General features: G+C 46.4%; 1 protein-coding gene across 1 annotated transcript in view; it reads left to right on the top strand.

Moving 5' to 3' along the window:
* ATOX1 (antioxidant 1 copper chaperone) overlaps positions 1–14,436 on the top strand; it is a 50,794-nt gene extending 36,358 nt beyond the window's left edge. The window contains exon 4 of the mRNA XM_061424107.1: positions 14,169–14,436. The gene's annotated coding sequence lies outside the window, so the exon portion shown is untranslated. The remainder of the gene's footprint in view (positions 1–14,168) is intronic.
* The last annotated feature ends 9,046 nt before the right edge of the window (positions 14,437–23,482 follow it).

Raw genomic sequence — 23,482 nt, 5'->3', positions numbered from 1 at the left:
CATTTTATTGCACCCAAGTTTCCCCCTGGCCCATCCCTCTCCCCACTCTCAGCCCCCGTGTGGGGAGGGAAGACTCTGCTTCAGGATAAGAACAGCCCCCCCCCCCCGCCCCCACCTAGGCACTCAGAGGATTGCATCTCCTGGTCCCAGAGGCAGCAGTTGTTCTGAAATGCAGGCAGTTTGGGGAGGAAGAGTCAGGATTTGAGTGGACAGGAGACCTGGGAGAAAATGGTCAGGCTCCTTCCAAAATGTGCCAATACGCCACTGTCTATTTTTCAGAATAACTGACATTCTCTTGGAAATAGCCAATTACAGCTAGACTCTAAGCTCTATGAAGGCAGAGACTATGTCCAGGCTCATCCCAGCATAAACACCATCAATAGCAGGTGTTGAAAAAATCGGTTGTTGAATGACTGAATGAGTTGTTAGACACGTTGATCATTTACTAAATCACAGCAGGACATAATTGGAGGGATCCTTGAGATCTTTTAGCCTGATTTCTCCCATTTTACAGAGAAAGAACCCAAGGCAAGGGAACTTCCTGTGAGACAGTACTGAGTGAGAATTAGATCCCAGGCCTCCTGCCCTGAATCCCGGGTTCACTTTATAATACCAGAGCTTCTCAAGGTGGGACACAGACCACTTTCTGTCCTGAAGATTATTTTTTGCATGAAACTACACTGAATCCACAGAGTAAATAAACTAATTTCCTTTAAATATTTTTCCAAGCCTTCTGATCATGCAAAGGAGAAAGTCATGGTTTGGAGCTAGTAAATTGCTAACACCACTCACTTGCTAATAATCTTTTTTATTTTTATTTTTTAACAACAAGGGAGCCCATGTTAGGATCAGAACCTTCACAAGAAACAGAAACAATTTAGTTTAATTCAATATTGTTATCTAAATGTTTTGTGGGAAGTTTCAAGCAGAATTCAAAACAAAGAGAATAATATTATTAACCTTCTAAGTACTCAGCATCCAGCTCTAATCATTATCAAGAGTTCATCAAACTTGTTTACATACCCAGCTCCATCACACACTTTTTCTTATAAGTATTTAAAAACAAATCTTGTATTTACATTATACCATCACAACCATAAATATTTCAGTATGTAAAGCTAATAGATAAGAACTTTCTTTTTGGTGGAGCCACAATTCCCTCATCTCACCTAACACAATTGAAAGTAATTCCTTAGTATATATAGGAATAAAACTACCATATGACCCAGCAATCCCACTACTGGGCATATACCATGAGAAAACCATAATTGAAAAAAACACATGTACTCCAATGTTCATTGCAGCACTGTTTACAATAGCCAGGACACGGAAGGAACCTAGATGTACATCAACAGGTGAATGGATAAAGAAGTTGTGGGTACATACAATGGAATTTGTTATATATACATTGGAATATCACTCAGCCATTAAAAGGAACAAATCTTAGCCAGTTCTAATCAGATGGATGAATCTAGAGCCTGTTATACAGAGTGAAGTAAGTCAGAAAGAGAAAAACAAATATGTTAATGCATATATATGGAATCTAGAAAAATGGTACTGAGGAATCTGTTTGCAGGGCAGGAACAGAGACTCAAACCTAGAGAACTGACCCACGCACGACACAGCAGGGGCAGGAGAGAGTGCCCCTGGGACGAACTGGGCTCTGGGATGAACTGAGAGAACAGCACTGAAATACGTACATTATCATATGCTAAACAGAGAGCCAGTGGGGATGTGCTCGAAGCAGTGTTCTGTGACAACCTAGAGGGGTGGGATGCAATGGGAGGTGGGAGGGGGGATCAAGAGGGAGGGGACATATGTATACCTATGACTGATTCATACTGATATATGGGAGAGACCAAAACAACAATTGTAAAGCAGTCCCAGTGAAAATAAATAAAATTTTTTAAAAAAAGTAATTTCTTATTATCGTTCAATACCCAGTCTGTGTTCAAATTTTCCAGATTATCTTAAAAATCTTTATTTCTATTTGGCTGATTTGAATCAAGATACAAAGAAACCCACACCCTACACTCTTCTTACGTCCCATTAATCTATTGTAGTTCCTACCCCCACCCACCTTTTTTTACACCATTTATTGAAGAAACCATTTCATTTGTCCTGCAGAATTTCTCACATTCTGGTATGGCTGGTTGGATTCTCACAGTGTTTCTAAATATTCTCCTCTAATCCTTCATTTCCTGAAAACCGGTGGTTTGATTCAGACACAGATTGATATGAGAATGGCCCCTGAGGAACAGAATATTAAAATGAGTTTTTTAAATTGGTTCTCTAGTCTGGCTGGATTTTAAGGCACTAATGATCTGTTTTCAGTCCTAAAGGGGATACTTGCAGTCCATGGCAAATGGTGGCACTATTAGCTGGCACTTCCCTGCCAATGGAGGGAACACGGGTTCGATCCCTGGTTGGGGAAGATCCCACACGCCTTGGGGCAACTAAGGCCGTGTGCTGAAACTGCCCACACTTTAGGGCTGGCAAGTGGCAGCCTCTGAGCCCACGTACTGCAACCACTGAAGCCCACACGTCTAGAGCCTGTGCACCGCAGCAAGAGAAGCCAATACACTGAGAAGCCCGAGCGCCACAACAAAGAGAAAGCCCTGCTCACTGCCACTAGAGAAAGCCCCGACACAGCAACAAAGAACCAGGGCAGCCATAAACAAACAAACTGTCAGCCACAGATTCTCATAACCAAGTACCCAGAGAAGCCAAGGCTCTAAGTGATCAAGTATTTGCTGTCATAGAGCATCTTACTGAAATGAAGGAGGAGGATGCAGCTGATTGGCTGCTTCTAAGGGTGCTGGCAAAGACAAGGAAAGAAAAGTGATGAGCTCAGGGCTCTGAATGCCCAGCATTTTCATTTTTTATTTTTAAAAAATTTATCTCTTAGGCTCCAAATGCTAAGTGCTAACGCTATCAATATGACTCCTCTACCACATATAATTTCTTTACCTACTGTATCCAGATAATAATATCTGGATAATATTAATACTAAAAGTAAGTCTGTGGAATACATCTTTCCCCCGCTTCCAGATATAATGAGTATATATCTCATTAAGGATGAACAGCCAAAATACTATTAAATTTACTTGAAATAATGATTCTTAGGATGCTTATGCCACCAACTTGATATACAATGAGGTTCAGTTGTTCCTGTATCTTTTTCTTTTTAGAATTTACTTATCTCTTTGATACAATTAAGCATTTTAGATTAGGGCTTCCCAGGTGGCGCAGTGGTAAAGAATCCTTCTGCCAGTGCAAAAGATATAGGAGACACAGGTTTGATCCCTGGGTCGGGAAGATCCCCTGGAGAAGGAAATGACAACCCACCCCAGTATTCTTGCTTGGAAATTCCATGGGCAGAGGAGTCTGGCAGAGTACAGTCCATAGGGTCGAAAAGAGCTGGATACAACTGAGCATGCATGCACAGCACATTTTAAATTATGTAAAACATTTCATAGTTCCAAAGTTAGAATTCTATAACAAGGTATATTCAGAAAGCTAGCTTTTGCCTTTTTCTCTCTCCTTAAGGAAAACATTTCTGTTAAGTTTTGGTTTATCTTTCATTCATTTCTCTTTGAAAATATAAGCAAAAAATATATATATAAGCAAACACATATACACGTTTTTATTTGTCTCTTGCACTCTAAACACTGTTTAGCACCTTGTTGTTTTGTTGTTGTTGTTGTTGTTTTAACCTAATATGTCCTGGAGCTTGTTTTATAGCTGCCGCTGCTACTGCTGCTAAGTCGCTTCAGTCGTGCCCGACTCTGTGCGACCCCATAGACGGCAGCCCAACAGGCTCCCCGTCCCTGGGATTCTCCAGGCAAGAACACTGGAGTGGGTTGCCATTTCCTTCTCCAGTGCATGGAAGTGAAAAGTGAAAGTGAAGTCGTTCAGTCGTGTCCAACTCTTCACGACCCCATGGACTGCAGCCCACCAGGCTCCTCCATCCATGGGATTTTCCAGGCAAGAGTACTGGAGTGGGGTGCCATTGCCTTCTCCGTGTTTTATAGCATTATATAGAAATTACCAGGGACTTTCCTGGCAGTCCACTGTTTAAGACTCTATGCTTCCAATGCAGGAGGCTCTGGCTTGATCCCTGGTTAGGGAACTACTGTCCCACATGCCAGGCAGCATGGTCAAAAAATAAAAGAAAAAAAAAATGTTCCTCATTCCTTTTTAGACTGAGTTAGAATTTGACATCATCATTTTCTTAGCACTGTGTCAATTGCTTTCTGTGTATGACAAGTTTATCAGTCAGGTTCCTGGCAGGAAACAGATGGCACTTTCAAAATGGGTAATCTGAGAATTTAATCAAGGGGCTATTTATACAGATGTGGGCCCATGTAGGTAAGCCACAGAGATGGTACAAGTCCCCAGGGCCAGCAATAGCTTGAGGCCTGAGGAGGTGACGGGAAAGATGGTTACAAGAACAAGAAGGGGGCCTTGGATGAGAGCTGGGCCCCTGGGTTGAGGGACAGAGTCAATTTACTGTGATCCCCCAGGGAAGGAGCTGGGGGAAATCAACACACCAACCTCATTCTTCTTCCTGCTCTTCCCAGTTTCCTACTGTGCTCCCCACTGGCCTCTCCCAAGTGGAAATAGGCCACTGAGGTGTGCAGATGCGAAAGGCTGGGGAGTGGATCCCAGGGGCAAGCAGGACACAGCTGGCACAGCCAGGGATACATTTCCATTTAAGTTTTACAAGCTCTCATTTAAATGAATTGCATTTGGGACTTCCCTGGTGGTCCAGTGACTGAGACTCCCAAAGCAGGGGGCCTGGGTTCCATCCTTGGTCAGGGAACTAGATCCCATGTGCCATAACTAAGAGTTCGCATGCTGAAACTAAAGATCCTGCATGCAGGAACTAAGACCCAACACAGTCAAATAAATAAAAATCTATATTAAAAAATTAAATGGATCTAAGCTTAAAGCTCAACATTCAGAAAACGAAGATCATGGCATCCAGTCCCATTGCTTCATGGGAAATAAATGGGGAAACAGTGGAAACAGTGTCAGACTTTATTTTTCTGGGCTCCAAAATCACTGCAGATGGTGACTGCAGCCATGAAATTAAAAGACACTTACTCCGTGGAAGGAAAGTTATGACCAACCTAGATAGCATATTCAAAAGCAGAGACATTACTTTGCCAACAAAGGTTCATCTAGTCAACGTTATAGTTTTTCCTGTGGTCATGTATGGATGTGAGAGTTGGACTGTGAAGAAGGCTGAGCCCCGAAGAATTGATGCTTTTGAACTGTGGTGTTGGAGAAGACTCTCGAGAGTCCCTTGGACTGCAAGGAGATCCAACCAATCCATTCTGAAGGAGATCAGCCCTGGGTGTTCTTTGGAAGCAATGATGCTAAAGCTGAAACTTCAGTACTTTGGCCACCTCACGTGAAGAGTTGACTCATTGGAAAAGACTCTGATGCTGGGAGGGATTGGGGGCAAGAGGAGAAGGGGACGACAGAGGATGAGATGGCTGGATGGCATCACTGACCCGAAGGACGTGAGTCTCAGTGAACTCCGGGAACTGGGATGGACAGGGAGGCCTGGCCTGCTGTGATTCATGGGGTCGCAAAGAGTTGGACATGACTGAGCGACTGATCTGATCTGATCTGAAGCTTTAAAAAATAAGCTTAAATAAAGCAAATAAGAGGAGAGGTTTCAGGAGGACACCGCAAGGGTGGTGAAGGTGGTGCCTTATGCCTGAATCTGGAAAACCCTGGTCAGGATGACCCACTGTCCCCCTCTCCCTACCCCTCATCCCCCATCCCCGTATTTTAAGAGATAACCTCCTCTCTCCTGGCCATCCCTGGCTGCCTCTCTCTGGACCTTTGAGAGTTGCTGAGAAACATTAGGGGAAATGATGCTTTTCATCAGAGAGGAGAGGCCCTGGGAGGTCACGGGTGAAGGGCTCTGAGAGCTCCTGAAGTGGATCCCTACCCCCGACCCCCACACCCAACTCTCACCCATCCCCTCCCCCTCCTCCTCGGCCTTCCCCACTTCCCCTGTCCTGTCCCATCCCCACCCCTACTCCAGATCCGCTCCCTTGGCTGCTCTCCCTGGGAGCACAGGGCCTTCTTTCTTATCCTCTGACCAGCTGAGCTGTTGAGGGAAGATGGATGCTGCGTGTCCTTGGGGCTGAAACTCTAGGTTGGAAACCGGAGAAGGACCTGAAGGAGTGGAAGAATCCCTACCTGTATTCAGTCCAAGCCCCACCTGGCTCGGGGTTACAGCCTGAGAGCTGAGTGTGGACCTCAGAGAAGACCTCTCTAAGGACAGGGAGCCAGAAAGCTGTATGAGTCTGGGGCGGACGAGACGTAAGAGACCATTGTAAATGGAGTCAGCCCTCTTGCTTTATCTTTACCCTCCTTTTGGTATAATCCCATTCACTCAAATGAGTGACGGAGCGCCCCCTCTGGGTGGGGTGCGGTGCAAACGCTGGGGCACAATGAACAAGGCGTCGTTCCCTGGCCCAGGAAACAGCAGAGGGCGGAGGAGAGATGAAAAAACAACTACACAGCCTGTAGGGGAGGTACCTAACCCAGTTCTCTGGAATCAGAGAAACTTTTCAGAGGAAGCCATGTCTAGGCTGAGCATTAATGGAGGGTAAGAATGAGCAGTTCAAGTCCATAGAGAACTTGGTAGGGAGAAGAGGATACACAAAGGCAGCCATAGGTTCAAGAGATCCTGGTGGCCCACAGCAGTTACTGTGGGTCAGTTTATTAGAATGTGTGTTGTGTTGGGTGGGGAGGAACGGTATAGGAAGTGTTGAGAGATGAGGCTGGAGGGTAGGCAGGGGCCAGGCTATGCAGGGACCCAACCTGCCTTAAGGAGTTTGAAGGGTATTCTGTGGGGAAGGAAGTGTTTTTGTAGGGCAGTGACATCATCAGATTCGTGTTCAAGAGTCTCTTCATGGTACTTTAGAGCTAGCTCTCAACTGTGTTTCCACATTTCCATCCTCACTGTTAATCCCTGGACCCTTGCAACAGCAAGCTCTCCTCCTGAATCCCCAGCACATTGTATCTCTACTCTACACTTGAATCTAACAGAATATCCAATTTTAAAATGCATAGGGACTTCCCTGGTGGTCCAAGGGAATCCAGTGTAGGGGGCGTGGGTTTGATCCCTGGTTGGGGATCTAAGATTCCCACATGCCTCATAATGTAGCCAAAAAATAAATAAATAAAAATTTAAAAAAATCAACACGTGTATACCTGTGGCGGATTCATGTTGATGTATGGCAAAACCAATACAATATTGTAAAGTAATTAACCTCCAATTAAAATAAATAAATTTATATTAAAAAAAAATCAAACCAAGTTTCAGTGAGCCTTAAGATTTATTAGTGTAAATTTCTTTAAAATTGTATCACTATTCCTTAAACCTAATCGTTGCACCTACTAAGACTGATTTTCTAAAAATTGTGATTAAAAAAACACAAAATTCATGTGGGGAATTCTTGAAAAAGGAAAAACCATCTCTGTTGAAGAAATGTAGGCGTTGTGTGAAACACAAGTGCTGTACCAGTGACCAAGACATGCAAGAGCCCTGTTCATGCAACACTTAGATTCTGGGGGAGAGGGAGATAGAGAACAAGCCCATGAAAAAGCACAGGTGAATTTATCTTGTGATAAGAAAGAAAATCCCCCCAGGGTGGATGACAGAGTGACTGGAGATTAGGGGTGGGTTGTTGCTGTTCAGTAGCTCAGTAGTGCCCGACTTTTTCAACCCCATGGACTGCAGCACACCAGGCTTCCCTGACCTTCACTGTTTACTGGAGTTTGTTCAAACTCATGTCCATTGAGTCAATGATATCACCCATCCATGAGATTAGGTGGTTAGTGAAGGCTTCTCTCAGGAATTCACTAAGCTGAGATCAGATGGCTGGAGGTAGTGTGTCCAGGGTTGTTATGGCAGTTCTTTGGTCATCAGACCCCAGGCTCTTTTTTTCGTCTCCATCCCCTTAGCTAATGGCTTCCATTCTTGAGGTAATTTTGTGATCCAATATAGCTGCTGGTGCTCCAGCCATTATGCCTTCATTCCAGGCAGCAAGAAGAAAGAAGGAAGAAAAGGCGAAAAGGTGGACTTCTGCATGCCAAATCTAAGTATGACTTCAAATAACAACTGTCCTTTGGAGTCCTTTTTCATCCCACCAAGAATGAGTGTCTACCTCATGATAGGACTTCACTACTTTGGGAAGGAGAAGGGATGAACAGGGCCAGCTAAGTCTACTCTACATGCCAGTAGGGATCTGAGGAGAGAGCCCATGTTAAGAGCCTGCTGAGGACATTATACATAAGACATTTGGATTGAGCCACAAGAAGAGCTGCCTCTAGGATGTACGTGGCCTTGGGCAAATTTGCAGTGGGAGGGCAGGGTAGAGCCCCTATCTGTATAATTTGATATTTTAAAAGAGAGATGGACTACCCAGCTGAGTCAGATTCCTGAAAGGATCCTTCTCAAGTGCCATACATCTCATTAGCTAGAAAATGGCACTGGGGGAGAGAATTCTGCAAGGGTTTCCAGCAGGGAAGGGACAGAGTGATGAGCATTTTAAAAGAGCCATTCTAGTTGCTGTGTGGAAAATGGAAAGTGGTGAGCCTAGAATGGAAAAAACATCAAAGAAGGAGTCATTGACTTGGCTCCTCCTCCTGATGATATTCAAATTAACCATGTGATCTTGAACAAGTCTCTCCTCCTGCCTGGGCCTGAGTTATCTCCTTTCATGAACTGGGTTGAACGTGACAGGCCCTCGGTCTGCTTCTCCTTATAAGGCTGATGTACCAGAGGTGGTTGCCTGTGGGCCTGGCAGCTCTCAGGGCACATTCCATGCCCTGGAGAAGCATCTCTGGGAGGCTCCCCCATCCTCTATCTCCTGGACCCCACAACATCTCTGAAAGGTGCCTCCCTTCAGGCCTGGGTGCCCAGGTTCTGGGAGGAGGGAGGAGGCCTGGCCGCAGCTCCTGATTGTCTCTCAACCGGCCCTGGATCTGTTTGTTCCTGCTCATCTCTCTCCTCCATGTCTGCCTCTTCTCTGCTTCTTCTGGCTCCCTGCCTGCCTCCCACACAGACTTCTGACAGCCCCACACCCAGCCCAAAAGGGCTCCAGGCTCAGTGAGCACAGGAGCAGGTGTGAACCGTTCTTGATCCTGCCTCACGGCCTCCCATCAAGTCTCACTTGCCCTACCTGTGCTGCTCTTACTGCCAGCCATCTCTCTTTGGTGGTTCCTTTTTCTCTCTCAGAGTCTTTTGGCCTTGCCCTCTGTGTCTATTTTAAAAGCACCCAACAACAGGCAATTATATGTCCATAAAAAATGCACTAGGGAAGTAATAAGTTGGTATGAAGTACCGCTCACCTCCGTTTCCGCTCAATCCATCCCCTCTCCAGAAGCTACCACTATTTATGGTTTTGTGCGTATGCATGGCTGACCCTGTGCTCTGCTATTAGCTCTCCTCTCTCTCTCCTTCTCTCTCTCTGACTTTGTGTATGAGTTTGACTGGGTCTCAGTTCCTCTGCCTTGATCTCTTTTTTCTTTTGGCCATGCCACGAGGCTTGCAGGATCTTGGTTTCCCAACCAGGGGCTGAACCTGGGCCCTGGCAGACAAAGCACTGAGTCCTAACCACTGGACCACCAGAGAAGTCTCATCTCTGCCTTTAGCTCTTTCTGTTTCTCTGTGTTGCTTTTTCCTGCTGATTTCTCAGTGCGTCTCTCTCTCTCTTTCCCTTTCTCTCTCTTCCTCTCACTCTTTCCTTATCTGCCTCATTCTATTTTTTGCTTCTCCTGTCAAAACCAGTTTGTTTTTTTTTTAAGTTAAAAACTTTCATAAAAATAAAAAATGGGCACATGTCAATGATTTATTTAACCTGTTCATGAGGAATAGCAGGGTGGTAAAGCTGATTCCAGGAGAGTTCAAAGAGAGATCATGTCTACATGGGCACTGAAGGAAAGCTGGAGAGTCTGCTAGGTCATATACAAAACTGGTTAATGTCCTACAAGGCCTTAAAACTCCAGCCTCTGGGGTTCTTCCTTCAACTGGACAGAAATCTATGGATTAATATGTAACTTCAGAGCCAGGCCCCCTAATCAATAGTAAACAAGTCAAACAACAGTACATCTCCTAGAGAAGGTGGTCCCCGGATGGGTGTGTTAGTCCAGGCTTTAGTCTAACATCAAGAGGACATGCAGTCACCCTCTGGTCTTATTGCTGAGTTTTGGGTCGATTTCTCCACATTTGTTTCTCTGTGGATGCCTTTTCCCCTCTTTCCTCACTTCTGCTTCTCTCTTAATCATGGCATGCTCGGTCAATGTCTTTCTCTTCTCTGTCTGAGCCTGTTCCTCTGTCTTTCTTGGACTCTGTCCCTCTGTCTGGATCTCACAAACTCATCTTAATCGCCTTGACCTGGGAGTTAGCCACGTTGTGCCAGCAGCTGCACAGGAGCTGCAGGGAAGGGACAGAGCAGCCATGCCCCTGCCACTCTGTCTGAATTTCTCTTTAGCCTTGGAAGGACATCAGATGGAAATTCTGAGCCCCTGGAGCAGAGGAGCTGAGGGTGTGGGACGTGGCAGGAGAAGGGAGGGCTGGCCAGCTGCTGTGGGCTGGAGCGAGCTCCTGGCTTCAGCTGGCTGGGGCGGGGATGATTTCACACCACAAAAATGTCTGAATCAGGAGAATAACCCAACTTGGGATAAGGCTGGGAAGTGGGCCATTTAGTGGGGGAGGGCAGGGTGTGGAGATCTCGGTGTTGGGACCGGGGGCCAAGATGGGTGGCTGGCTCTGACTACTCATAGCTCTGGGGTGGGGCCCTTACGGTTCTGGGGTTTCAGAAAAGAAATGATTACTTCTCCCACATTGCAAGTCAAAGGGCAAAGTCTGGCCTCCTGAGAGATAGCAGGGCAGACTCAGGGTTGCCACCCTGGAGAATCACAAGGCTCCACTAGAAAACCTGAGAGGGGAGGGAGAGACACAGGAAACAGTAGAGAAAGAGAAGAGGAAACACTGAACTGAAAGTCTTCAAGGCCTTGAATTAAATGACATAGTGCTTTTCAAGAGTTATTTAGCTGCAGAACCCGATTAAAATATCCCAACAACAGCTGCCTTGGTGGGGGGGAGTGTCTAAGGAGAGAATCTGAGCCCCCTCACCTTGATCCTCATCCCCCACCATTTGGAAATTGTGACCTAACCCAACAGCCTCATTTTACAAATGAGCCAAGTGCCCAGAGAAGGGAGATGACTTGCCTAAGTTATTTATGGAGTGAGGAACTTGGGCCCCTTGATGCCTGGTCCACTACTCTCTTCAAAAAGATGGGAAGGGACTACCTGGTGGTCCAGTGGCTAAGCCTCTGCACTCCCAAAGCAGGGGAATGGGATCCCACATGCTGCAGCCAAGACTTGGTGCAGCCAAATAAATAAATAAATAAATGAGAAGAACAGAAAAAGAAAGTCAGTTCAGTCACTCAGTTGTGTCCGACTCTTTCTGACCCCATGAACCGCAGCACGCCAGGCCTCCCTGTCCCTCACCAACTCCCAGGGTTCACTCAGACTCACGTCCATCGAGTCAGTGATGCCATCCAGCCATCTCATCCTCTGTTGTCCCCTTCCCCTCCTGCCCTCAATCTTTCCCAGCAACAGGGTCTTTTCAAATGAGTCAGCTCTTTGCATCAGGTGGCCAAAGTATTGGAGTTTCAGCTTCAACATCAGTCCTTCCAATGAACACCCAGGACTGATCTCCTTTAGGATGGACTGGTTGGATCTCCTTGAAGTCCAAGGGACTCTCAAGAGTCTTCTCCAACACCACAGTGCAGAAGCATCAATTCTTTGGTGCTCAGCTTTCTTCGCAGTCCAACTCTCACATCCATACATGACCACTGGAAAAATCATAGCCAAGAAATGTCTCTGCTTTTTAATATGCTATCCAGGTTGGTCATAACTTTCCTTCCAAGGAGTAAGTGTCTTTTAATTTCATGGTTGCAGTCACCATCTGCAGTGATTTTGGAGCCCCCAAAAATAAAGTCAGCCACTGTTTCCACTGTTTACCCATCTATTTCCCATGATATGATGGGATCAGATGCCATGATCTTAGTTTTCCAAATGTTGAGCTTTAAGCCAACTTTTTCACTCTCCTCTTTCACTTTCATCAAGAGGCTCTTTAGTTCTTCTTCACTTTCTGCCATAAGGGTGGTGTCATCTGCATATCTGAGGTTATTAATATTTCTCCTGGCAATCTTGATTCCAGCTTGTGCTTCCTCCAGCCCAGCGTTTCTCATGATGTACTCTGCATATAAATCAAATAAGCAGGGTGACAATATACAGCCTTGACGTACTCCTTTCCCTATTTGGAACCTGTCCGTTGTTCCATGTCCAGTTCTAACTGTTGCTTCTGACCTGCATATAGGTTTCTCAAGAGGCAGGTCAGGTGGTCTGGTATTCCCATCTCTTTCAGAATTTTCCACAGTTTATTGAGATCCACACAGTCAAAGGCTTTGGCATAGTCAATAAAGCAGAAATAGATATTCTTCTGGAACTCTCTTGCTTTTTCGATGATCCATCAGATGTTGGCAATTTGATCTCTGGTTCCTCTGTCTTTTCTAAAACCAGCTTGAACATCTGGAAGTTCATGGTTCATGTATTGCTGAAGCCTGGCTTGGAGAATTTTAAGCATTACTTTATTAGCATGTGAGATGAGTGCAATTGTGTGGTAGTTTGAACATTCTTTGGCATTGCCTTTCTTTGGGATTGGAAAGAATCTGACCTCTTCCAGTCCTGTGGCCACTGCTGAGTTTTCCAAATTTGTTGGCATATTGAGGGCAGCACTTTCACAGCATCATCTTTCAGGATTTGAAATAGCTCAACTGGAATTCCATCACCTCCACTAGCTTTGTTCATAGTGATGCTTCCTAACGCCCACTTGACTTCACATTCCAGGATGTCTGGCTCTAGGTGAGTGATCACACCATCGTGATTATCTTGGTCATGAAGATCTTTTTGTACAGTTCTTCTGTGTATTCTTGCCACCTCTTTTTAATATCTTCTGCTTCTGTTAGGTCCATACCATTTCTGTCCTTTATTGAGCCCATCTTTGCATGAAATGTTCCCTTGGTAGCTCTAATTTTCTTGAAGTGATCTGTAGTCTTTCCCATTCTATTGTTTTCCTCTATTTCTTTGCATTGATCACTGAGGAAGGCTTTCTTATCTCTCCTTGCTATTCTTTGGAACTCTGCATTCAAATGGGTATATCTTTCTTTTTCTCCTTTGCTTTTCGCTTCCCTTCTTTTCACAGCTATTTGTAAGGCCTCCTCAGACAGCCATTTTGCTTTTTTGCATTTCTTTTTCTTGGGGATAGTCTTGATTCCTATCTCCTGTACAATGCCACGAACCTTCATCCATAGTTCATCAGGCACTCTGTCTATCAGATCTAGTCCCTTAAATCTATTTCTCATTCCACTGAATAGTCTAAGAGATTTGAAAAAGAAAGGGTTCAGATTAAAAAAAGGAAGACAGGAAATGAGAAGATGGAGAAGAGGGAGAGAAAAGCAGAGAGAAGGAAGCACAAGGCTAGGTCTCTCTAAAGTTTTCATGACCAGAAAGTAAGACATTGGTCTTTCTCCCAGAAGGATACAGAAGAGGGACCTTTGGGAAAGGTGAACCAGCCTCAGCTCCCATCAATAAAGCTGCCAGACTGGTGGCTGATAAGAGACACCTCCAGCAGATGGATTTTGTTTGAAGGAGAAAATATTTAAAAAGGGAGTAAGGGATCTGAGAATGGCAACCCACTCCAGTACTCTTGCCTGAGTTGGACACGACTGAGCGACTTCACTTTATTTTTTCACTTTCATGCATTGGAGAAGGAAATGGCAACCCACTCCAGTGTTCTTGCCTGGAGAATCCCAGGGATAGGGGAGCCTGGTGGGCTGCCGTCTATGGGGTCGCACAGAGTCGGACACGACTGAAGCGACTTAGCAGCAGCAGCAAGGGATCTGAGAGCCTCTGGGTGGGTCATGTTCTCTCCAAGTTGACCAAGCCCTTCCCCCACCCCCGGCTAGTTGCAGCACATTGTCTAGAGGAACTTCTCAAACCTGTCACCTGCCTGCTCCCAAAGATGATGACCCTGTCTCCCTGGTAACACTGGTTTCTTCTCCAGGGATGTACCAGGCAGGTGGATGGAGCCCCTTCCTCATGGCTACCTACCTGGGGTGAGGAGACTTCAAGCTTCCGGGGAGTGGGTCTGACATTGTCCAGGGCTCACATTTGGCTCATGGAGCTCTTTCCTTTCCCACGGGGCTGGGTACAGCTTGTGAGTTTGTGATTCTCTGTGTCTTGGGACAGATTGCTCTCGCTCTCTCTCTGTTTGCTCATTTTTTTCTTCACCGGTAAAGCCAGTGGGCTAAAAATAAACTCGTGCATTTCAATTTTTTTATTAAGTAATGAAATCTTAGGCAATAGCCTGATATGTCAGACAGGTAAAAGTAGTTCTGCTCTAGGTAACTAATAAGGACCCGCTGTGTAGCACAAGGAACTCTACTCAGTACTCTATAACGGCCTATATGGGAAAAGAATCTAAAAAAAAAAAAGGACATATGTTTATATACAACTGATTCACTTTGCTGTACACCTAAAACCAACACAACACTGTAAATCAACTACACTCCAATAATTTTTTTTTTTAATGTAGTTCTGCTCTGGTCGAAGGCAGAAATGGACTGGGAATCTGGAGATCTGCCCTTTTGGCTTTCTTTCTGTCTCCTTAAGGCTCCTCTATGAAACTCCCATAGCAGCCTGTGTGAACGTCACTGGTGTGGAAAGTCTCGAAGATTCATTACAAGAAGCTGCTGTCTGAGAACTGAAGCCAGGAGTGGGGAGAGATGACCTACTGGATCAGCCCCAGAAGAGAGTGAGTCTGCCAGGCAATGGTGGGGGAAAAGAGACTTGGAGACAGGGGTAAGGGATTAATTGGTAATTGGTTAATCCAGATCTCCTTTCTGTGTCCCCATCTCCTGAGACCCAGAAAAGAAGGATGGAGGTTCTAGGCTGTTCCCCAGGTCAGCTGAGTCACAGCACCGGTTGCCACGTCGCTGGGCTGGCGGGGCCGTCATTACCCCTGGGTCCACAGCTGCTAAAACTGAAGAGAGGCTTGGTTTGCTGGCCACGTCAGGGAACATGTAAGATCTGCCACGTTGCCGGACTGGGTTATAGGGCTTTCCCCCTCCTTCAGAAAAGATTTCCAGGCGTGTGGGGTTTCAGGAGAAAATTGGTGCCTGCGTGTGAGTGTTCCCTGGACCCAGACCAGCAGCTGGAGTGTTACAGAGCCAGGGATGGGAGGAGGCAGAACTAATCCATCGTCGAGCTCCTCCAACCCCACCCAGGGCTACGGGGAGATAGCTCAGTCCGGATGGAGCCTGGCACCTTCAGTCATGGATACAGGACCTCAAAGACAGAGTAAAAGTCTATGTACTCTGTACACGAATCTTTGACATTTAGAGAGAATTTGTCTACATTTCTGGGCTTCCCTGGTGGTTCAAATGGTAATGAATCCACCTGCAATGCAGGCGGATCAAACCTAGGTTTGATCCCTGGGTCGGGAAGATCCCGTGGAGAAGGAAATGGCCACCCAGTCCAGTATTCTTGCCTGGAGAATCCCATGGACAGAGGAGCCTGGCAGACCACAGGGTCACAGAGTTGGACACAATTGAGCAACTTGATGATGATGTGTCTATACCTCTAGCAGGAGACCTTTCCTCAGCGTGCTTTAATAGAGCACTATGCCAAAGAATTCATGAGCTTGGGTCAAGCCCCGGGTCTACCATTCACTGGCCTCATGACCCAGAACAAGTTACTTCACCTTCCTGGACAAGGACATTGGATCCAACAGACATCCCTCAAAGGCATTTTCATGGAAACAGAGTTCTCTGGGACATATTCAGAAGTTCACTGAAAAGAGGGACACATAAAGGTTTTCCCTGGTCAGGGAAATAAGATCCTGAATGCCAAATGGTGCAGCCTAAACAAACAAACAGACCAAAAAAGAGTTTCTTTCCTGCAGAGGCTTTAACACTGTCTTGTGGCTCAGGAATAACCATGAGGAAGGTGGCTGATGCCACACTTCCCAAACTCACTTGAACCCAGGGTCCCCCTTTTTATGTGAGGACTAAGAGTATGTGGACATGCTTTGGGAAATTTTTAATGCTCTAATGATAAGATAGCTCACATTTTTTGATAGTGCAGGATATGAAACAGTGAGCCAAACACACTACATATATAATTTCATTTAATCCTTACAAGATCCTCATAAAGGCAGGGGACTGGGAAGGGGGTGGATTGTACCATTACATTTGAGTAAACTGAGGTTGGAGCTGAAATACTATGCCCCAAGTTTTATTGTTTGTTTGTTTGTTTTTCCCTTAATTTTTGGCTGTACCTCGCAGTCTGCGGGATCTTAAATTCCCTGACCAGGGCTTGAACCTTCGCCCCCTGCAGAGTCTTAACCACTAGACCACCAGGGGAGTCCCTGCCCAGAGTTTTAGAGTTAAGTCACTTGCCACAGGATCCAGGCCCAGAGATCTGACTCCAAAGTTGGGCCTTTCAACTTTGCTCTTGTTAACTCACTCTCTGAAACCTACTCTCTCTGAATCTAACACTGACTTTGTACTCAGGAGGGTCAGATGTATAATCATGCTTATTTAATAAGACAAGAAAATCGAGGTGCAGAGAAAAGATACACCACTCAAGGATAGACTACAGGCAGGGTCCTACTAAAGGCAGAACCTAATTGCAACTCAAACACTGTTCATTGGTGGGGGGTGGTGGTTTGTGTCAACTCGAGAGAGTGCAGCCAACATATGATGAATGCTTTGCCACCTCATTGGGGAAGGGGATGCCTCGGTAAGTTCTCCCTTGACCCCAGGTAGAGGCAGCTGGTTAGTAGAAAGATCCTCAGACCAGTTTGGAGTGGTCATTTCAGCTTCACTGGGCCATTTGGGTGACCATGAGCAGAACGTTCTGTCTGCTCAAGCCCTGAATGTGCTGAGTGAATCCTTACTTTTCTACCTGAGGGACTGACTGTGCTGCTCCCTAAGATATGGGAAGAAAAGTCCTTTATAAACTGTTGAGAGCTGATGGGGAATGTGAATTTGCTGGTGGGAGTGCTGAGAGTACAGCGGGTGCTGACATGAAATTCCACCCTCCTCTCCCTTTGGCCTTGCCCTGGTCATTCGCCACTCTGCCCAGGGGACCAACAACCAGAGAACAATGGGCTCTTTGTGCCCTTCAGCCAATGGGAGGGCCCGCCCAGGGAAAGATACAGTAACAGGAAGACAGGCTGAGTCAGTCTCCCTCTGCCCGGGCTGTCTTAGTTTGGCAGGCTTGACCTTCAGCCAGATGCACAAATGGTGTGTGTCAGAGTTTTGATACATAATCTTAAGTCCAAAGGGATCAGGTGGCCCAGTCCCTGCCTCCAGAGACTTGGAGCAGCCAGAGTTGGCCTCCACTTGGGCCTGGAGACCAGGGCTCTAAGCCTAGCTTTCTATACTGTGACCTTGGGCTGTACAATCCTCCATTTCCCCAGCCATACAAGGAGGAGTAGGCCTGGATAGAGCTGAAGGGCTCTATCAGCTTTAAACTTTGAAAGACTAACAAAGATTCAGCCTGAGCTCAAAGGATGGGTGGGCTTGGGTCAGATAGGGGAAGGAAGGGAACCTCACATGGCACAGGCAGGGTTGTGATTAGGGAAGCGACAGAGAGCTGGGGTCTGGAGTTAAGCTACTTGTGTAGATTTCTAGCTTTACAACAGTGGGACTTTGAGCAAGCTATTTAATTCTCTGAACCTTTCTTTCCTCATCTCTGGAATGGGAACAGTAATTGCACCTCCATGCATGCATGTTAAGTCACTTCAGTCGTTTCTGACTCTGCAAGCCCATGGACTATAGTCTGCTAGGATCCTCAGTCCATGAGATTCTCCAGGTAAGAATACTGGAGTGGGTTGTCTTTTCCTCCTCCAGGGGATCTTCCCAACCCAGGGACTGAACCCAAGTCTTCTGCATCTTCTACATTGGCAGGTGGGTTCTTTACCACTAATGCCACCTGGGAAGCAATTGTACCTCCCTATGGTAGACAAAATAATACCCACTCCCCTCCAGAAAGTCCATGTTCTTATTCCTGTAACTATAAATATGGCCAAAGGGACCAACTTTGCAGGTGAAGTTAGGCCTTGGAGATGGGAAGATTATCCTAGATTATCTGGGTGAGCTCAATGTAATCACAAGAGTCTCTATAAGAGGGAGGTGAGAGGGTCAAAGTCAGTAAAAGGAGATGCAACACAGGAAACAGAGGTTGGAAAGATGTGCTTGGAGGATGGAGAACAGGCCACAGGTGAAGCAAGGCAGCTGGCCTCTAGAAGCTGAAAAAGGCAAGGACACAGATTCTCCCCTCAGGCCTTCAGAAGGAACACAGCCCTGCCAAGACCTTGATTTTAGGACCTCCAGAAATGTAAAGTCATAAATGTGTGTTTTAAGTCACCAAGTTTGGGATAATTTATTATAGCAATAATGGAAAACTAATATCCTAGCTAAGTGTGTATATTAAGGGAAGTTTAAAAGAGCTAATGAACATAAGTGTTTTGCCCAGTGTCTGCTGAGAAAGATTGGAAATTGTCATCTCTCTTTCTAGTTTACTCATAATTGTTCCAAGGGGAGCTGGTCTCCCCGAGGCCCTCAAGTTCCCACATACAAAACTTTTTTTTTTTTTTTTGCTCGCAAGGCCCACTCAGGATTTATGGCCTTGGAGCTCTGAACCACTGAGATGCTGACACTGCTTCTGATGTGAGGCCTGAGGGGACGTTTCTTGGCACTGCTTCTATTTACTTAACTTTCTGCTTGGTTGCCTTCCTTCTTGCTAGAAGTCAAATTGACAGTCTCCCCATCTGTTTCCAGAGCTTGGACCTCTCGCTTCCTCTCTAGGTAGTTCTGCTCGTACCTGCTAACACTGGTGGCCCACCCGACCCCAGTTCAGCTCCCAGAGATGGTCCATCATGTGGTCCAGGTGACAGAAGCTCTGGAGTTACGAGCAGAAGGGTGAGCAGGCTCTCAGTGAGCCTGAGATTCGGTCTCTGAGCCAGGGCTCAGGAGACCTGGTTTGGAGTCCCATCTCCAATGAGGGACTGTGGCCTCAGTTTCTCTATATCTACAACCTAGGTTCTAATTCCCTATTTCCCCAATTCCTTCACAGGATGGCTCTGTCATTCACTGAGAAAGGAGATGAAGAACAGGGATGAAGCAGAGGAAGAGGAAGGAGAGGAGGATGAGGAAGGCCATGAGGAGAAGGGAAATCTCTGATCTATAATTTTAGCCACATTTTCAGTCACTTGAAGAAGTCAGGGTCTTGGCACTTATTCTCCCCTTGCCTGGAACACTCCTCCCCCAGCCCTTCTCACTGACTCATCATTCATTTTTTCCCCAAAATTGACCTCCTCCAAAAGCCTACCCTGACCACCCTATCAGTAAGTAATTCTCCCATTACCTTCTCAAGTCATCCTGTTTAGTTCATTCATAGGACTGATCACAACCTGAAACTTTATTTATCACCTACCTCTAGCTGTTAGAATGTAAAAGACATGAAGACAGCCTTGGCCCTACTTATGGATACAGCCTCTGTGGAGTGGAATCCATGAATGAGTGATGGAGGCAGCTGACGTTCTGGGAGGTATGGGAGCCTGGACACCGTGCACTTGTGGGCACTGTCCTGGAGTTCTAAAGCTGTGCTGGGTGCTATGTCAAGAAGGGAAGGATCAAGGGAGCAGGGGTGGTACCTAAAGAAGCACAGCGGGTGAGAAGCTGGACGGGGTGATGGGCAGCTGGTAGGGACCCCAAGGGGCTGACTTCTCATTCTGCAAGGTGAAAAGCTGATCCAGTCTGATGTGGGGTCAGCAACACACCCGACTAGGGAGATGGGCACCCAGTGGTGGTACAGTCCAGAGCCCACAGACGGCAGAGATGGAGGGGAACTTAGGAGAAGTGGAGTGTAGTAGGTTAAGCACTTGGGCACTGGTGTCCCTTATACCTGGATTTGAATCTCTGATTCAATCATGTACTTGGTGCATGAGCTTGGGCAAATTATGGATCTGAAATTTCACTTTCCACATCTCTAAAATGGGGATAATAGTTCCTATCTCATAAAGGTTAGGTCAGAAAATATGCACCAAGCACTTAGCTCAGTGCTTGGCACATAGAAGGTGTTTAACAAATATTGGCTCTTATGACTACTATGGAGCTTCCCTGGTGGTTCAGACAGTAAAGAATCTGCCTGCAATGCAGGAGACCTGGGTTCAATCCCTGGGTTGGGAAGATCCCCTGGAGAAGAGAATGGCTACCCACTCCAGTATTCTTGCCTGGAGAACCCCATGGACAGAGGAGCCTGGTGGGCTACAGCCCACAGGGTGGCAAAGAGTTGGACACAGCTGAAGCAGCTGAGCACACACAGGACTACCATCATGCTGTCCAGTATACTAACCAAGGAAAAGGCATAGCTCAGACAGGAGCAGGGATGAGCCTGTGTCACTCAGCGACGCAGTGTCAGAGCAGGGCCTGGCACCCAGGACCAGCACCCCTGGCCCAAGTGTACTTCTCTCTCTTCCCTTGGTGGTGGCCAGAGGACCAGCCTTAGTCCTAATGGTCTCCCTCCCTAGGTCCAAGCCATCTTGCTTCAGAGGCTCCTGTCCCCTCAGGGTGCTAGGGAGGACCTAGACAGAAAACCTCCCAAGTTTTCCTCTGAGGAATCCAGGCTCAGGGTCCCCCCACAGAGAGCCCCCAGATGGGATCTTTGTCCCAGAGCTTTGGCCTAGCCCCAGTCAGCTTTCTAGCTCCTGAGCTGAAGGCCTCGTGAGAACTCCAGCCAAACACTGGGAATGGTTCCATCAGCTCACTTTCATCAGAATCATTATCTTAGTTTATGAAGAAAAACACAATGTTTAAGTTAATTTTAGTCCCCATGATCCCTGGGAGCTATAGCAACCAATCCTATAAAAGCACACATCTGTCCACAGTGCAAACAGATATCTGAGGAATCTGCCAGCACCCTGTACTAAACAGCTGAGGCAGAGCTCTTGATCTGTGCAACTGGGAGAGGTCTTGGTGGTCAGCTGGTGCAGAAATACTTTCATGGATTTCTGACTCATCCCTTTCAAAACCTGAAGGAAGCCATGGGCCTTCTCTAATGAAAAATGCACAGACACCCAGACTTTCTCAGGTTCAAGAATCTCCCCCCTCCCTTTTTTTTAACTTTGCATTTTATAGTGGAGTACAGTTGATAACAATGTTGTGTTAGTTTCGGGTATACAGCAAAGTGATTCAGTTATACATGTAAGTGTATCTGTTCTTTTTCAAATTCTTTTCCCATTTAGGTTGTTACAGAATATTGAGGAACATTCCCTGTGCTATACAGTAGGTCCTTGTTAGCTATCTGTTTTATATATAGTAGTGTGTCTATGGGAGAAGGTGATGGCACCGCACTCCAGTACTCTTGCCTGGAAAATCCCATGGACGGAGGAGCCCGGTGGGCTGCAGTCTATGGGGTCGCTGAGTCAAACATGACTGAGCGACTTCATTTTCACTTTTCACTTTCATGCACTGGAGAAGGCAATGGCAACCCACTCCAGTGTTCTTACCTGGAGAATCCCAGGGACGGGGGAGCCTGGTGGGCTGCCATCTGTGGGGTCGCACAGAGTCAGACACGACTGAAGCGACTTAGCAGCAGCAGCAGCAGCAGCAGTGTGTCTATGTCAATTGCAATCTCCCAATTTATGCCCCCCCAACCCTTCCCCGCTGCTAACCATAAATTCGTTCTTTAAGTCTCTGAGTCTGTTTTGGTTTTGTATGTAAGGTCATTCGTATGATTCTTTTTAGATTTGCATATAAGCAATATCATATGCTATTTATCTTTTTCTTCCTGACTTTACTGCACCTGAAGACCAGTGAAGACCAGCACTGGGCACTGTTGCAGGCTGGAACCTTAGTAAAAGACAGCTTCCACTCTGACTGAGAGCCAGCTTTGTGCTGGCCACTGCTCTAGACTTGGAGCACTGCAGCGGATAAGACACGTGAAGTGCCTGTTCTGTGCTGACCACTGCTCTAGACTTGGAGCGCTGCAGCGGATAAGACACGTGAAGTGCCTGTTCTCAGGCCGTGTCTGTCCAGCACAGGTGACAAATCACTCCTGATCATGACAAGTGCCAGGAAGGACGCAAAGCAGGGCAAGGTGCTGAACTAAGCCTGTGAGAGCCTCTTTTAGGAGCTGACATTAGGACAGAGATCTGAAGGGCAAAAAAACTCCAGGCACAAGAAAATCAGATGGGAGAAAGTTCCCAACAGAGGTGAGAGCAAGTGCAAAGCCCCTGGGGTGGCAATAATGTTTCAATTGTTGAGGAACTGAAAGGAAGCCAGTGAGGATAGAGTAGAGTGAAAAAAGGAGGAGAGTGACAGGAGGAGAGGATGGCAGAGAAGGCAGAGCCCACATTGTGCAGAAATTCATGAGAATGTTCTCTGCCTTCTCCCTTTTCATTTTATTCAAACCCAGTTCATGCTTTGAGAGCTACCTATTGCAGGAAGCCTTCTCTGCCTGCTCCAACTCAGAAACCCTGCCACTCTAACCCCCCAGGGATAAACCTCAGAGTCTGAACCACTCATATGAGTGGGTGAATGCCTAAGGCTTGGATCTCAGCAAGATCCAAGCACCTTGACGACAAGGACCAGATATTAGTTCTTACACTTCTCCAGATGTGAGCTGCGCACTCATAAATATTCATACACTCACTGATATTCTCATAAATATTCAACTAAGACCTGTCATACCAAGAGTTCATCCACATCAAAGTGAACCAGGTTGGGACTTCCTGGTATCTAGAGGCTAATCTACTTGCTAATGCAGGGGACACAGGTTTAATCCCTCATCTGGGAAGGTCCTACATGCTGTGGAGCGGCTAAACCCGTGTGCCACAACTACTGAACCCATGCACCTTGGATCCTGTGCTCCGCGGCTAGAGAAGCCACCACGATGAGAAGCCAAAGCACCACAATGATGAGTATGCCTCACTCATCGCCAGCCAGAGAAAGCCCACCTGCAGCAACAAAGACCCAGGGCAGCCAAAAATAAATACCTAATTTAAAAAAGAAGTGACCCGGACTGAATGTAGAATCCGCCTGCCTACCCCACTTCTAGACAGGTGATCTTGGGCAAGTAACAGCCTCTTAGCGCCTCTGTTTCCTGATTAGTAAAATCAGCATAGTAACAGTATCTATGTCAAGGGTTTGCCGAGAAAATTCTAAGTCCCAAGTAAACCTTGGTCATTGTTATCTCTGTGATCGTAATATGTATCAGCAATCACCTTATCTATTCTATACTGATGACACAGATTTCCCCAGCTAGATGGCCAACCCCTTCTGTGTCTATCGGTGGCACAGCTAAGAGTTT

Source organism: Bos javanicus, chromosome 7 (assembly GCF_032452875.1).
Source record: "Bos javanicus breed banteng chromosome 7, ARS-OSU_banteng_1.0, whole genome shotgun sequence".
In the NCBI taxonomy this organism is placed as follows: domain Eukaryota; kingdom Metazoa; phylum Chordata; class Mammalia; order Artiodactyla; family Bovidae; genus Bos; species Bos javanicus.
Note: the sequence above shows the minus strand (reverse complement) of the source record. Positions and strands in the feature narration are given on the sequence as shown.